The sequence below is a fragment of the Triturus cristatus genome, chromosome 1_2, assembly GCF_964204655.1.
Source record: "Triturus cristatus chromosome 1_2, aTriCri1.1, whole genome shotgun sequence".
In the NCBI taxonomy this organism is placed as follows: Eukaryota; Metazoa; Chordata; class Amphibia; order Caudata; family Salamandridae; genus Triturus; species Triturus cristatus.
The window spans coordinates 644,737,840-644,755,725 of NC_140580.1; positions in this window are offsets into that span (position 1 = coordinate 644,737,840).

The following is a 17,886-nucleotide window of genomic DNA, read 5'->3' on the forward strand; positions in this document are numbered from 1 at the left end:
CTGAAGCAGGTATAATGTGGTGCAGGTCTTTACAAAGTGGCGCATCTGCTTAGATGCGTCTGCCTAGATGCGTCACTTTGTAAATATGGTGCAACATGGCGCATTTTTTACACTGCCGCTGAATCACGAAAAGTGACACAACGGCAGCACAAAAGCGTCACAAGAGGCTCATAAATAAGCTCCCAGGTTTTTCAAGGGTATTACTAGCCTACGCCTACACTGTACCAAACTATAATGGTTAGAACACCTGTTCTGCTGGCATAATTGACTCAGCAGATGCTCCCCTTGAGCTCATGGTGGGCAGGTATCTGGGGATCTGACATTTCCTAAATCTTACCCAGCCCAGCAAATCTTCAGTTAATTTCTTATCTTTCATCACTTTTTTATGTGACTCTCTTCTGCTGTAGCCATTAAACATTTTCCTTCACCCTGTGCAAAAAATGACAGGTCCTTGAGATCGGATATGTGTCTTTTGGCCAGAATAGCCGCCAGCTGCTAATTTATTTTTTCCTTTTTCCTTTCATGAACTATTCCTAATGTGTTCTGTTTCACTGCAAGTTCAGCTGAAATTGTGTGCAACCTCAAAATCACCTCTGATCAAAAGGCCTGTATGCGCAGGCAGCTCAATGTCATATGCAGGAAGTTAACGTTGGACTTTCAGCATCCTGGACACTCTCATGGGAGCTCACTCAGGGTAAAGTTTACTCAGCTTTTGCGGAGTTAAATAGGTGCTATGTAAGTAATTAGATTGGATTAATTGACACTTGGTGGTACTTGATAACTTTTTCACCTGCAAGATTTATCCCATTAATTTTCTGAAATCGGTTCTAGGCAATCCGCTATCAACTTGACTTTGGCTACGCCTTCTCTACCAATGAGAAACGTTGTAAGGCATAGGCAAAGTGGACAATTGCCCAGGGCCCCCCACTTTTCAAGGGGTTCCACGGAAACTGAACGTTTATTCTTTCATAATTCTGTCTATTTCTCTATCTAAGCCATTAACATATAATTCAATATTGTTTAGCATCATGGTGATTTAATTAGGAGCTAATGGATAATTACAATTAAAATTTGGACCCCCAAAATATCTCTTGCCCATGACCCCAAAAACCTTATGATGACACTACTACCAACTGTGTCTTGTTTAAGGGCTCAATATAGAGTATCCAACAATCTCCCTCTTCCACTAAACTGAGTGTCATTGCCATTGTCTGTGTAAATTCTGGGGCCTTAGGGAATGTGTTCCATACTAATCTGGCAATGCGGGCACCCAGCAGAAACTGCCCAGCCGTAATCCCAAAACACTCCAGGGTTTAAATAACAGTAACACATTTGCCTCCAGATTTGAAGTCTCCAGCAGTTGCACAACTGCCCTCCCTCCATTTTGCTATGACATAATCTTTCTGAACGGTCTTATCGACCGCAATTGCACATCCAATACACAAGCTAGCCATTTTACCACTACAGTGACCACTCTGTTACCTGGAGTGATCTTCCCCATCATAAGAATATCTTGAAGTGAATCTTGACCATGTAACACCTTCATCAAATGTTCCTACTAATTCTCTTTCTCACCTAGCTATTTAACTGCTCCTGCACCCAGACTTGTGGGGTAATATCAAAGTTTCAAACTTAAGCATACTTTTCCTACCAAAGGAAAAAAGTCAGACGTTGTTCAGATTCCTCAAATGGATGCTACAGAACCAGGGATCTGGAGCCTGGGACCTGGAGACAAACCATTTTGACAAGGGAGACCTTCCCATCATCGAAAGCGGGAGCATATTCTAGAAGTGTACAGGTCATTGCAGTCCATCCATATCTCTGCCTAAATTAGTCTAGCACTGTGTTTCTACATTGCATATCATCACAATAACTATATTACGTTTTCCATCCCAGATTCACTTCTGGACAGTTATTTAGCTATTTATTATTCAACCCCCTTCAACCTCCCAATGTAAACAATATTGCTTTTTTACAATTCACGTTTAGTCCCAATATCTCTGCAAATTGGGTACGTTCCCACTAATCTATTGGCACAAACTGCTCAGGGTTCCTCAAGTTAATAACAGTATGATCTGCATACGTTGACTCCATGTGTGTAATAGCACAATCTCTCACACTCTTGTCTCACCAGACAGCTCTCAACTGCCACCTCACTGGCTCCAGAGCTATTGCACGGTGAATGGAGACACTCATGACTCCCTCCAGCACCTGACTTTTCGATACTCCTTAGGACATCAAAACTCTAGTTAGTGTTCCATACAGCAATTTTCACACACAGTAGATGTAGCAGATCAAACCCCACCTTCTCCAACCTCCCCCACCCACCGCCCATATGTACTCCTAAACTAGCGTGTTCATAAGTGTCTTCGATCGCTAACACAGCTAAGGCATAATATTCATCTTCTGATTACAAGCTAAGCATGCCATGGACAAGGTGTATCAAATAATGTATACTGCCTCTAGAAGGTATGAACACGCATTTGTCATTGTGGAATTGATATCCCATTGCTTACATTCATTTATTTATTTGCCAGATTTTTCCTTAGAATGTTAACATCTGTATTATTCATAGATAATAGGCAATATGACCCATATTCTGCTAGCTCTGGCAGTTTTTAAGATCAGGAGCACTTCTCTCATAGTGGGTGGCAATAAATTCACATTTTACACCTCTTGGAACACCTCTGAATTTCTCAGAGGGAATTCTGGTGAAGGATGATAAACATCTACTTAGAATTGATCAATCTCTGGGGTTTTCCTCTTTTTCCACCAGTACATTTGTCTTAGTCAATGCTGATCTGTGAGTCTGCTAAGGTTAATCATGTCAAGTAACTCCTGAATCGGTTGGCTTTCCAACTTATAAACCCAGTTAAAACAGAGGAACATACAGCATAAATTCCTACTTGTGTGACAATGGTTACCCCAGCTTTCTGCTTTTTGACACATTTTTTAGGATTGAAATTGACCATTGGCAGTGTTTGCGGGAATAGTAATGTTGATATGTGTTTATTGGTAGGTGAATTATTGTTAATTGTGTGTTTTTTTCTTCTGTGTGTTATTTTGAAGACTGTAGATCTTTGAATGTTTTAGGATTGCTCCTCTACTAAAATCGACTTTAATTTTACTGCAATCAGAAACTGTACAGAGTTTGACTTTTCCTGGTGTATTTATGCACATTTTGTTATCACAGGCTCACCAAGTGCAGTCCACTCTTTAAAGTTCTTTTTTTCCTTTATTTTGTCAACATCTTGTTCACATGTTTTTGTAGTAGTTCTGAACGCTGCAAAGGGGCACTATATATTTGTATTTTTTAGGTTGAGTCTTGGGAGCGCTTGCCCTGTCTCTTCAAGACATGTTGTATAAACTTTGTGAGCTTACAGCCCGCCCATTGTCTTTTTATTTGTTCTTTTGAGTGTCCTTTAAAAATGCTTGCTTGCTAGTGGGGAGTCCTTCCTCTTTGTCCCTCTATTTATATTTTGTTTTCTCTCATGGAGCACTACCCAAGTACTGGTATCTCACGCTTTCGATATTTATGTGTTCGTTTTGAGGGACTATTTATTTAGTTGTTTCCAGCCTGTTTTTGCTTTTGCCTGGTTGTTTTAGTGTTCCTCGGCCTTTACGTTATAAAGTCAGTGTGTGCTTGCGATTCTTTTTTATAATTGAAGGCTGTGAAACCCAATGTCTTACAAGCAAAGAAACAATTATCTTTAAAACATGCGCCCTCAGCAAATGTGATTCAAAATGGGTTTGAGTGTTGGCAGTTTTCTCCGGGCCTACTTCTCCGAATGGCCGGTGCCTGGCCCCTTTAACAATCCTTGTGCCCCCCTGCTTCACTTCGCCTTTAACTCTGCCCCCTTTAATTTCCTCGTCAGCTGTAGCCGAAAAAGACCAGATATTGTGCTCCGATCGGAACTGCTGCGACAGGGGCACCCTGCTGCTTAGTGAGTGCAGGCGCACTCTCTCGTCAATCCAGCTCACTGCCCAGGTTGCGAGCAGGAGTTTTTTGGCACCTCACTGTAAACCGCACTCCCAGGTCCCACTCTGGTGCAAGGGCCTCTGCTGCCCTCACCTCATGCCGCCTCTGTTCTGGACTCACTGCTTGTTATTGTTGCGAGTAAAGGGCCAGTTGGCAGTGAAAGATGTTTTCTTCCAGTTTACTTCTGTATTTCTTTCTATTTTAATTTCTTTCCATCCTCATATGTACGGGATGCTCGATGAAAGAAAAAACTAAATCTGCAATATTTGCTTCCAGTTTATTTTGCAATGATGTGTTAAGACGGCACTGTTATTATTTCTAATTTATTTTCGTATTGAACCCACACATTGTGGCCATCCACCAATAGTTGGTTGCTTCATCTTTTCCAAACTTTTTATGTTACCACTGATTCTTTTCTGCTGTTTTTGAACCTTGGCTGTCGCTTCTGCTCCCAGGCCCATCCTGTGTCTTCGTAGTGTTGGGTGGCAACTGTCTTCAAATAGATCAATCATTGATAGTGAGGTTCAAAACATGTGCCAAGTTTTCTTCTGTTCATGCGTGTGTAGGTTTCATTTATAGTTATGCAGTAATTATTTATGAGCTAAGATTTGTAATTTGTGTGTTTTATATATTGTCAAAAAGCATTGTAGTAACATGTTTGTTCTAGTATCTGAACCAAATCAACTAAGTGTGAGTGCTAAGCCATCAAAAACAGTAATGGCACTTTTGCTTCTGAACAAGAAAATATACTTCACGGTTGAGCAGACTGCATGTGTTACAATATACAGAGTGAGACCCTCGTTATGAAACACATAATCTAAAAAAATAACACTTTATTTGGCATGCTTGTTTTTCATTTCAGGGTAACTTACTTCCATTTTGTTATGTTATTGATACTTTAATATAATTCTGTTATTCATATGCCCTCCTGAACCATGGTCTTTCTTGGTTGTTTATTCCTACCCGGCTATTGGCTGTGTTTTCTGCACCCATTCCCCACTAATTCTTTTTTTTCAAATTGACCATTGTCCTCCACTGGTATTGGTTCTGCTTGAGGAGCGATCTAGTGTACGCTCTATTTATATGTGCTGTGCCTCTTCCAGAGCACACAACTGCAAACTGAATTGCTTTTAGGCACATTATCATCACAGCCCCATTTTGAAGATCACAGGAAGATCATGTTTTGTTGTAGAGTTGCTGTTCAGGCAAGGCACAGAACCAAAGTTGCGGATGAAGGTTGAGAAGCAAGCTTGAATATGTTACGTATTTCAAGAAGATGGAACAGGATGTTTGTGGCAGGGTTAATGAAAGGGTGAAGGTGTGGTGCATTTTTTTTCCTTTTTTTTTTTAAAGCTTCTCACACTATAGGCATCAACCCACGTTACCTTGCGATGCAGAAATTGTATTAGAACATTGGAATATTGGGAGCTCTATTGAACACAATGGAGTGCTCTGGGCTTCTAACGCCCAGTAGAAGCCCAGAGCTCCAACATTCCAATGTTTGTTCACAGCAGTTGCTGTGAACAAAAGGCCTCACAGAGCTTGAGGGGATTTCATTCCCCTTGGGATCCATGAGGCCTTTGCTTTACAAATTAGAACATTCTGCCCACTATGGGCAAAATGTTCGAATAGCTTTAGAGCCCTCCGAAGTGGGCTCTACCGACCATTAAAGACCAGCTTCCTTGTTAAAGACCCTAAGGTTGTTGAAGTCCTTTAATGGACGGTAGAGCCTGCAACGGCCGGCTCTAAGACCATATTAAACACTCCATTCAACTGTTTGACAAACCTGCTACTTTTTTACAAGCGGATTCAGTAGCCCATGATCAATTTCATCAGAAGGCACAAAGAGAAACTGCTCTATACTGCAGTCAAAAAGAAGCTGTACACATCATCCAACAGTGCTGATTCAGTGCCTCCTGGGTGAAAAACTGGACTTTATCAGTCAAGGTTATAGATTTCTAAATACTTAACTATTTGTCAGCTAAAAATGTCACTGATTTTATTGACGTATGGGAGAGCTAGCAGTGGGTCACTAAGAAGGCAGGCTCTTCTACAACCTAAGTTGCTTTTCTTGAGCATTGCTGAACAGTGTTGAGAGAAAGGCACATTACATACCTTGGAAAATCTTGCCAAAAGTATTCAAGTACATTTTTGATTTGTTACTGTGGGGAATATATCTTAGAAATACTGTCTGTGGTTCATCCCATGATTAATAGACTTAGGGGCATATTGACACGCCTCTATCGCCACAGGAATGTCACTTTTAATGACGTTCCTGTGATGATAGGGGCTTTGCATTATTTTCAAGGCAGCATTAAGCCACTTATTGTGGCTTAACCCCTTCAGTGCCACGCCCTTTCCCCCTCCTGTGCCGGGCGTTGCACTAGTGGGTGGGGTTCATGACGAGATAGTCTCGTCATGGGTACAGCGCAACCGTGCTCCATGACGAGACTATCTCGTCATGGGCACTGAAGAGGTTAACGCCGCCTTGAAAATAAGGCACCCTTTCACACTATACTTAAAGTGAAGGGGGGGCAATGGGTGCTGCGGTGGGTGTTCTGCCGCAACATCCATTTATTAAGAGGCTGCTCCCTATTTACAAGAGTGGCGTAAATAGGAGGCAGTGCCAAAATGCAGACAAGGGAAAACCTGCTCTTAACGTGGCAAAACGAGGAGAAATGCTTATTTTCTCCTCGTTTTTGCTGTTTCTAAGTGTGTTGCATTGTGCAGCACACATAGAAACAGAAAACTGCCATAAAGTATTGTTTTTGTGCAGGAAGGTGTCCCTTCTTGCACATAAACAATCATTGAAAAAATGACGATTTGCAACTTCTGTGTGTGCTTCACAATGTAGCACACATAGAAGTTACAAATAGACATTCTGGATTGTTTATGTGCAGGAAGGGATACCTTCCTGCTCAAAATCAATCATTCCCTCAACTCAGGCACTCTTGCACTATGATGCAAGGGTGCCTGCATTGGCGCCAGGCAGCTTAATTTAGCACCAGCGCAGGGAGAAACACAGGGGTGCACCGTATTGTTAATACAGCGCATCTCTGAGTTTCTAAAGTGACGGAGCGCGGCATTAACATTTTTGGAGCTAACCCGCGTCCCAACACTTTTGCTTGTAAATATGCCCCTTAAATTCTTGTGGTGTAGGGCTTTCAAGAAAATATATCAGGGTGGAAAATTCTAAGTTTATGCCGTTTTGTCTCCATGTTAATTGTACTTGTGATGCTTATACTTTATTTTTAAAGCTTTCCCGAATATATGAATATATAGAAACAGCTGTCCTCAAAACCTTTAACACCAATTGCACTGGTACAATCAAATTCCCATCTTTTGGATTTTAAATTGCTTTATTTCAGTCTCCTGTGTCTTATATGATTTGTATATGAGGTCTTTTAGCCTTGACAGTCACACTTCTGTACTTCTTTAGGTTTAAGTCGGCAACGCATAATGACATCTTTGCTGTTTGGTGAAACTCTTTTATGACCAAGTTCCTGTGTGAGCCACACCTGAGAAGCGGTTCCTTTTTCTTTCCTATGTATTGTTTTATTATTTTTAGTGGGCCCATTGTGTCATGTCATGCCTATGGTCGTTGAATATGTAACCAAATGTAGCATCACTTCTGTTAGAATGGCTTGATTGCTTTGATATTTGATAATTATAAACCTACTCGGTAGTATAAATAAAATTTCCATGTTACAACAAATGTTTCACTTGTGATCAAGCTCTTACTTTGTTTAACTGTTAAAAATGTTAGTCTTTAAACATGAATCTTTTAAAAGCTGGTTTTTGACCGAGCTCACAGAAAGGTATTCACTGGAAAATGTTCAGCTGTTTACTCATAGCTCTCATATATGCAAGACCTATTGGCTTTGACAATGCCTGTTTAGGTTTTGTCTGGAGAAATCTTTAGCTGTCTTGCCAATCCCAAATAGTCCAAAAACTCATAAATAAAAAATACATAGGTGTGTGCATAGATAGAGGTGCTCTGGGTTAGCCTTCTCTATACATTGGTCTATTGAACTGTTGCTCACATTTGACTTCATTCGATAATTACATACTGCATGGGACTGTGGGTCAGCCTTCCTCAGCCATTGGCTCACTTGCAGTGTGGTTGAAGACATTCTGCCTGATTACATGTGCACATAAAAAGAAGTGCACTTTAGTTCCAGGGCTGGTAAGACAATACTGAACTGCACCAATGTTTTTTTGTTTTGATTCCGAATTGCTTTCTATTTTTTTATTCATGTAGTGTGTTTAAACGATGTCTTTTGGTTACAATAGTTTAAAGCAAAGAGTACCTTTTCTTAGCACCAAAAATAATACTTCCAGTGACATGCATTAAAACTATAAAGGGCTTTTATGCTCGTTCTAAGAACACCTTCCTAACAGGAAGCACTTGTACGGTTCTATAAAAGTTTATGTAAACATTCATTTTTTTAAATTTAGGATATTTTTTGGTAGCACGTGGCTGCCACCTATAGACAGCAGAATGTTTTCTTTTCATTTTTCTATTCAATTTCGAGATAAATGCTTCCCAAAATAATAATGGTAAGCATCTCACCATGCTGTTTTCGGAAGGTTTTGCCGCAGATTGAGTGTTGCACAGGTCTTATGCATAACAATGGACGAGTCCTCCGAAGAGGGTCCAGCTACTTAGTCTACGCATGAAGATGAGGATCATAGTTCAGATTCTGGAAATGAATTTACCATTGGTGGAGTTCCATCAGATAATAACTCAAGTGAATCCAACAAACGTGGTCATACAGCACAATAAGTCAGCAAAAATCTAGCAGAGATCTTCCTTCACTAGCACAACCTCTGCTCTTGTGGAAAAGTGCTATTATGGAACAATCAGAGTCGATGAAAGTGCTGGAAAGCGCACAGCTATGGAGCTGATCTGACATGCCCCTAAAGGGTACCAGCCAAAATTTCCATCATTGTTGAAGAACCAGAACCTTTTGTGCCTGGCGGCGCAGGGTACACCTTAATCTCCTGGGTTCTCCTGCTCAGCTACACAGAGACACGGGACACTCTGTTAGGCATTAGAAGATCGGATTTATTAGCTGCAGCTAGTACAGTTATCCCAGAAGTACACAAGGTAGGTTCTCAGGAGACTGCCACTTAACTCGGTGGCGCACAATCTTATATACCACATAGGTGAAATATACATTAACCAAATACACACCCAGAACATATAGAAAAGAGCCAATAAGAATAGTTGGAAAACAGGACAGCACCAATAGGAAAGGTTTGAAAACAAAGTATCAGATGACTCGAAGAAGCCTTTCCTTCAACTGTGTTTGTCACCCCTCCCTCAGACTAATTCATTAACAGATCCGCAACTAACTTGCAGGTGGCGAGATACGTTTGTGTGTGTTGGAGGACAGTTATGAAACGAGAGAATACTAGCAGAGGACAGTGAAGGCCAGACGATAAGATAAAGTCAGAAAAGAATAGTGTGAACCAACATATAGTTGAGACGGGGATTAGAAAGACCAGACAGGGATTAGTGTACTCGGCCAGTCCTAACACCAGCTTTGCAAATAGAGGCATAAGGGTTATTTCGACACGTAGCTGCAGAAAAAGCAGAATAGACTTTGTTCGCTGTGCTGCCTGAGTGAAGGCAACACAAAATGGCGGCAGAGCACAAAATGGCGGGTTGATTCGATCACGATCGAAAATCGAATTTCTCAGACCCTCCTTTTGCCAGAACTCAGCCAAGATAGACTCATGTTAATCTGAGTCAATGTCGATGGCCATGAGGTCATCGAGCTGTTGCTGTAACATCATTCTTATGTTCTCTGCTCTTTGTGATTTGGGTTTAGGGATGCCCATAGTAGCACAAAGGACACAGATGGCAGGACCACAGTGCATACAAAGGCAACAAGAGAATATAATGGTCAAAACTATTCCAAGGAATGCCAACGCTTTCCAACCCCATTTGGACAGTAGTCCCCAAAACAACTCCGAAAAGGACCAATCTCCTTCGTCCTGATGAATCGACTCAGAGATTATATGCAATTTAGAGATAGCTTGGTATACTGTCGGAGCGTCATTAGGTATGAAAATACAGCAACTTGACCCGATCAATTTGCACACTCCACCACGATCCGCAAAAACAAAATCTAAGGCAACTCGGTTTTGTAAGGTCATAAGACGGTCCACCTGTAGTTCTGCCGTGATATTACTTAAGGCTCCTACAGTGATATCTATTGTAGTTTCTACAACACGAACCAGTTGCCTTATATTTCTGCTGTTGGCCATTGGACCCCAAAAAGGAAGAAATCCTTTGAGGAAATCTCCTCCCTCTTGTCCTGTTGTGTCTTTTGAATCAATAATCCCTCTGCCATATCTGTTTCGATGATAGTTTGCAGAAGCGGTGTATGTAGGGGGAAGAAGGAAAGCTATATAGCAGGTACCAGAAAAACTAGTTGGCAACCACGTGTAAGCCCTATTGTGGCAGATAAAATACGTGCCCTGAGACGGCACTAGAGGAGGCGAGTTCTGAGAAGAGTAGACGTATGTGTGGGAACAGATGTTTCTTTGTATGGTGTCAGAAGACCGATCATTTATTTGCAGACAGAAATTTCCCTGATGAGGAATAGTCCAAATTGGTGGAGATTTTCTTTCTTTAATCTTATCACTAAGGCTAGTAACATAATGTGTGACGTTCCAGTTTGTATACGCTTTCCTTTCGTCAATGGAAACCTTACTATTCTCCATGATTTTAGCCATAGCTACCATTCCCTTTATCAATGAGCCATGACTAAAATCCGGACCACCAATATATGAACTAACGGATCGTTTGAATTTGCTTTGGTAGGCATTGGAAAAGATGACAAAATAAGCCCAAGCAGAACCCTCATAAGGAAACTGGAGAACTAGATATGGCATTCCTTTTTCTGTGGTATGTGGCATAAGTCCACATACCCAACAGTCAGTTGTATTGACCACTAAGTGGTGTTGATGTAATAACTGGACAAAGGAATTGTTATAATATTCAGTTCTTCTAATGAGCTCATGTTGAGGAAGGGTATGAAATAGATGTGGAGAGACAGTAGAAGAAGACGGAGAGGTAGAAGGAGAGACAACTTTTTGCTGCAGAGCATAAATAATCCAACTTATAAATGCCAAAAGAATACACAATAATATAATAATACATAAGGTTATATTAAAACAACTATACATTAATTTACAGGATTCTTTCTTCATTTCATCCTTTCACTCTCTTTTGCCTAGTGTAGTTTCCATCTTTCTAATGGATGCACACGGCAATCTTCCTCGATCACTTAATTATGATTATCTGCCGTCCTATGACACTGCAAGTCCTGCAGGCCTATTGCCACTACTCAGGTCACAATCAGGACTCCTACCGTGACCCTGCAACCGGGATAGAATACTACACAAGAGAGACAAAAATCTTATGTGTTCTTTGGTCTAGGTCTCAGATTATAATGTTCTTTATCAGGTACGGTTTGGTCTCGGAACAATGTTCCTGGATTGGTCGTATTCAAGCGACGATGTGGTGGTATTGCTTCCTGAAGAATGTCGTCGTCCTCTTTCTCAGACAATGTTCCATTCAGGTGTGCATCACTAAAAGGTACGAATCGTGGAACTTTTTCACTCTCAGAGTCACCAATACCCCTACGCACCCATTGATCGAAGGGTAGAGGCAAAGGAAACTTCTCACAATGCGCACCGTGAATCTAATTTTTCTTTCCTTCGACTTTTACTGCTGTTCTCGTGGTGAGCAAAACCATTCGGGGCTCTCTCCACCTGGACTCCAAATTTTTCGGCCTTTGGAAATTCTTTGTACAGACCCAGTCACCTGGTCGGATGGAAGGACCTGGGTCTGTGGAAGCCTCCGGTAAAGCCCTCTGAACCTGTTGGTGGAGAACACGCAATTTAGTCGTAAGGTCATGCAAGTAGTCAATCAACATTGGATATGGCAAGTCTGAGTATTTCTTAGGGCGAGGGACTCCCCATACGTTAGCCGGGCGTCCAAAGGGCTATGTCCCAAACGAGAGTGTACTGCAGTTCTGGTGGACAGAAGAGCCAGTGGCAAAGCATCGGGCCAATTGAGTCCTGTACTAGCCTAAACTTCCGCTAGTTTTAACTTTAGTGTACCGTTGTAGCATTCTACTAAACCCGCTGACTGTGGATGATTTTTTTTTTTTTGTCCTCATATATGCCACCAGTATATACTCTAGATGGGAACCCCGTATGCCTTTCACATTGTCAAGTTGATACCACCCTGGACTCAATGTGTAGCAGTCAGGGGTCACCCAGAGGTAGGCTGTTTCCTTGTCCCACTCCCCTGTCCTATGATGGAATACCTCGGACCTGGGGAGGACAGGACCGACACAAACCTCTGGCATAATCATCGGACCATTATATCGACAACCAGGCCACCAATTCCGACCACACATTGTCTGTATTCTCTACTTGGCACGCCATGTCCATCTTACTGACTTCTATGATGTTTCGAAAACAATCAGTAAACCTGTGGGGGGTTGCTGACTTCCATTCTTTACAGATCTCTCTCTTTGCTATAACCATCACATAGAATATGAATTGTGAGGAATAGTTATTAACATTGTAGCCAGGTGGTAAGCCAAAAAAACTAACCTCGGAGAGCATGTAATAGTGGTTGTTAAAACCTTCCCCAGGAAGTCCACGATCTCCTTCCAGTATTCAAGAATCTTTGGACATTCTAAGAATATATGTATATCGTCGGCTGCCAGGAGTTTACAGCGTGGGCAACAGTAACTCTGAAGTGTGACCCTGGACAGTTTAGCAGGGGTCCAGTACACCCGATAGACCATGTACAGATGTTTTCTCCTTAGATTGGCTGGTTTTATTTGGCTCTGGGACAAAGAGAAAGAATCTGTCCAGATCTTACTAATTGCTTCGGGACTATCTGATGTCAAATTACCCCAAAGACTCGCCAGCTCACAGTTTAACATTTCTGTTGCCCCCATTAAAGCCCTATACCAAAATGAAACCTCTCGTTTCCACCCTCCTCCCCTACAGACAGACTCAAGGATCTCAAGGTCCCTCTCTCGCTGTAACATCTGTCTTGACCACCAGGCGGAGAGTTGGTAAAACTTAAATCTCGTTAAAGATCCATTTGTCAGTGACACTAAGGAATCCCAATCCATGAGGCCCGAATTGCCCCAGAGATCTCCCCATCTCCTCACGCTGTTTTTAGGGGCTGGGACAGCTGGTCCTGAAGGCACTCCGGAGTGCCCGGGGAGTCCCAAACTGGGGCATTAGTATGGTAATATGGGATTCCCAGAGCTCTCCGGACATATAACCAGTTCCTAAGGGCAGCCTGCAGGATCTTCAAGCGGACTTTTTTATAAAATTTCTGGTCACCGAATTTGAATAGAAAAAACTCCTGTCCCTGTGGTAAATCGTGGAGCAATGCCTGGAATAGGCGGCCCTGAGAAGTTGAGTCGAATTTATTGGTCAATAATCTAAAATTTTTAAAATGAAAGGCATGACAATACATGAGTAGGTCTGGTAAGGCTAGACCCCCGATTTTTAACCCCCTCCTTAGCTTTTTCCAAGCTATTCCTGGAGATTTACATGCTCAGATAAAAGAGCCGATCTTATCTTGAAGGCTCTTAATCTCTTTCTGTGGAAATGATAGGGGGATGGAGTTATACAGAAACGTTATTTGGGGAGTATAGACATTTTAATGAGGTTAACTCGTCCGTAGATATTTAATGGCAGACTACCCCATCTTGTTAATGTTTTTGTAATTTCTTTTGCTACTGTCTGCCAACTAATTTTCGATATATTTTTCAGTTCATGGGTTAAATTAATTCCCAAGTACCTCATTTTATATTTTACATTTTGTATAGGCGTAGTATTATTCCAACCCATTATTTCGGTCTTCTCCCTATTTATTTGATATCCCGAAAGCCTTCCAAATTCCTCAGCTAGATGAAACAGCCTAGGTATGGCGTCCGCGTGATTGGAGGTATATAAAAGAAGGTCGTCTGCATACAGAGCGGCCTTAAGCTCTAGGTCTGCTATTTTAAAAGGTTGAATTACATGATCAGCCCTAATACAACAAACAAAAGGCTCAATATAAATGTCAAACAAAAGGGGGGATAGGGGGCAGCCCTGTCTCGTGCAGCGAGATATTTGGAACCAATCGGACAGGCCGTTATTAACCAAGACTTTGGCTCTAGGACCCTGATATAAAGATTTAATTCCCTCTATAAAAATTGGAGGAAACCCAAACCCAGCCATAGTGGCCCACAGATATTTCCAGTTTACCTGGTCAAAGGCCTTGGCCGCGTCTATTGCAATTAAAGCTAACGGCAGCCCTCTGTCTTCAGCATAATCTATGGCTCCAATCGCCTGGAAGGTCAGCTCATTCAGCTGCCTCCCCGGGATGAACCCTCTTTGATCCGGGTGGATTATAGATTTTATAATTTTGGCAAGCCTAGTTGCCAGGATCCCCGAGTAAAGTTTCAGATCTGAATTCAAAAGAGAGATGGGCCTATAGGACTCGATTTTTTTTGGGTCCTTATTGGGTTTTGCGATAAGAGTAATCGTAGCTTCAGCCCAGGTAGGGGGGATGCTGTGGCCGTGAATCAATAAATGGTTAAAAAGTAAAGTAAGCACAGGTACCAATTGCTCTGAATAATCAGTATATACTTCGCTTGGTAACCCGTCTGGGCCTGCCGCTTTCCCCCGCTTTATTCTCTTAAGTTGAGCTATTACTTCCCCTTCCATGATCTCACTCTCTAAATACTTCCTGTCTATTTCTGAGATTTGGGGTAAATTTCTCTGACTTAACCAAGACTGAGCTTCCTCTATCTCAACACTCTCATCTTCCGTATATAGGCCTTGCATGAACCCTCTCGCTTCCTCCCTGATGTCCCCATCCTCCATAATTAATATACCTGTCTCCCTTTGTGTTAAAACTTTAATATTGTTCCTAGAGCTTTCCTCTCTAGCTTTCCAAGCGAGAAGGCCCCCACATTTCTCCCCATACTCAAAATTCTTCAGCTTACTGGTTTCACATTTTTTCCTAATGTTCTTTTCGTCACTGACTTTAAGAGATAGTTGTAGTTCGAAAAGCTCCTTTTCCAATTCAGAAATCTTCTCTCTATCTGAGACAATGGCCACTTGTAATTCAAAGTCTTTTTCAATAATTGCTTTCAAATCATCCTGCTTTTTTTTTTTAATAATCTTTCTATTGTGAGCCATTAAAGAACTCAACACGCCTCGTAAAAAAGCCTTATACGATTCCCACACAGTCTGAATGGTGGAGGAGCCAATGTTGATATTTAGGAATTTGATTGTTTTTTCCCTCACTTCTACCTTTACTCGATCCTCTAAAAGCAGTGTCCTCTCTAGTGTCCATCTAGTAACCGGAAGTCTAGAACTTAACCCCTTGCATGCCCGCCCCTTTCCCCGCCCAGTGCCGCGCTTTGTATTAGCGGGCGGAGTTCATGACGAGCTGGACTCGTCATGGGCACAGCGCCACCGCAGCCCATGACGAGTCCAGCTCGTCATGGGCACTGAAGGGGTTAAGGAAAAAACCATTTCAACAGCCGCATAATCTGATATCCCTACTGGGATATGGGAAAGAGAGGTTATGTCTGTGAGCAAATGTTGGTCTACCAGGAAGTAATCTATTCTCGAGTAGTGTTTATATTTCTTACTATAAAATGTGAACCCCCCTAGTAGGACCAAATTTAGCCCTCCAAACATCCAACATATTAAAGTCTTTCATCATAGATTCCAGGACAGAAAGTGATTTAGTAGGGGCATGGTATTTAGCCTTTGAGGTCCTATCCAAATTAAAATCAAAAATAAGATTAAAATCCCCCCCCAAGATCACGGGACCTGGGGTCACTAGTAGACCTGCTATCAATTTCAATAGAGGACCAGGATTGTCGTCATTTGGGCCGTAATATACTGCACATATGTAGTGGATGCTATAAATGGAAAGGGCTGCCACAATCCATCTACCAGTTTGATCTGTTTCAGTCTTTATCAGCCTTATCCCCCTATTTACCCTAACAATTATCGCAACCCCCCTAGTCGCCCCCTTCTGTCTGGAACACACTATCTCCTGAACCCACCCCAGTTTCTCAAAAAGTGGCTTACATACATTCAACTCAAGGTGTCTCTCTTGTATTAACATAAGGTGGGCATCGGTGTTTCTTAAAAATTCACAGACCCTAGATTGTTTCCTCTTTTCACCCATTCCATTCACATTCCAGGAGAGGGTTTTAATACTTATTAGAACATTGGAATGTTGGCAGCTCCATTGAAAACAATGGAGTGCTCCGGGCTTATAATGGCTGGTATAAGCCCGGAGCGCCAACATTCCAATGTGTCTTTGTTCACAGCTCTGGCTGTGAACAAAGACTTCAGGGAGCCTGAGGGGATTTGAATCCCCTCGCGCTCCCTGAAGGCTTTGTTTTGTTAGAACATTCTGCCCTCTAGTGGCAGAATGTTCTAATAGCCTTATAGCCCTTCGTAGCAGGGCTATACCGGCTTTTAAAGTCCCGCTGCTGTTGTTAAAGTCCATCGCCTTCGGCTCGGGCCTTTAACGCTGCACCGGGCCTTTAACAGCCGGTATAGCCCGCTACGGCGGGCTATAAGGCTATATTGACCCACTCATGGCCATACTCTACGTTTTCTCTCATCCTGGGCTTGTGATTTTTCCTATATATGAGGACTATTTTTTTTGCTTTTTCACCCACTACCCAACACCCCACCCCTATCCCTCCCCGAAGGAACCCCCCGACATACCTGACGATGAAAACCGCCTTTAGGACTCCGGGAGAGCTGCCTTTGAGTCTACATACATCAGCGGGATATTTTATTATTGCTCCAAGTATAAGAAAATTTAGTGAATAAGTGTAAAAGTGCTACGTGACAAATTAGGGTTTAAGTTTTTATTTTAGAGTTATTTATTTTTTATTTTTTTTGCTTTTACTGTTCCTTTCTTTTCCCCCCTTTTCCTATTAGTTACATAGGCTCCATGTCCCACGTACCCCTATGTGTCCCAGTATGGCCTGTATTACCTCCAATATTTTATACCTTCTTTAATCCATGCCTCACCCCCCTCTAATTCCTTGTTTACCGGGTTTAATTTCCCCCTACCCTGTCACTTCTGTCTCATCAAAATTAAAAGATCATCCACATCCGTGGTCTGGGTACAGTTGTACATTTTATTGTTCCACAAGATCTTTAGAAGAGCTGGGAATTTCATTTGTACTTGGGCTCCAAATGATCTTAATTCTGGCATTCTGGTACCTAGCTCCCACTGCCTCTGGGCTGTTCTTCCTCCTATATCAGATCTAATGAGATATGGGATTGCCCGATAGTGAAGGTCCGATTTAGAGAGACTTCTCCCCAAGATTAATTCTTTGATATTAAAAGTCTGAAAATTCACCAAAATTTTCCTTGGCGCCTTTCTGTCTGTGTGTAACTTGAAGGGGTCTCTATGTACCCGTTGAATTTCGGCCTCCAAGTCAATATCTGGACGGTCTTTTAAAACACCGTCTCTTAACAGATTACAGACACACCCCTTAATGTCCTCCAGCTCAGCTCCCTCTGGTATTTTTAAAATTCTCAAGTTGATTCTTCGAGCTTGGGTTTCCAGCCTCTCCATGTCCGAAGCCAAAGATCTATTCTGTATTTTCAGAGTTTCAATATCTTTTGAGTTCCCCTGGACAGATTTAGTTAAGGCTACCACTCCAATTCCAGTTTACTGGTCCGGGTGATAACATCATCTAATTTAGATTCCAATAGGTTGAACCTGGCATGAATCGCCCTTTGGTTACCCTCAGAGATCTCAAATTTAGTCATCAGATCTCCCCTTAAAGACTGAAAGAGGGAACCCAGCCTGTCCACGT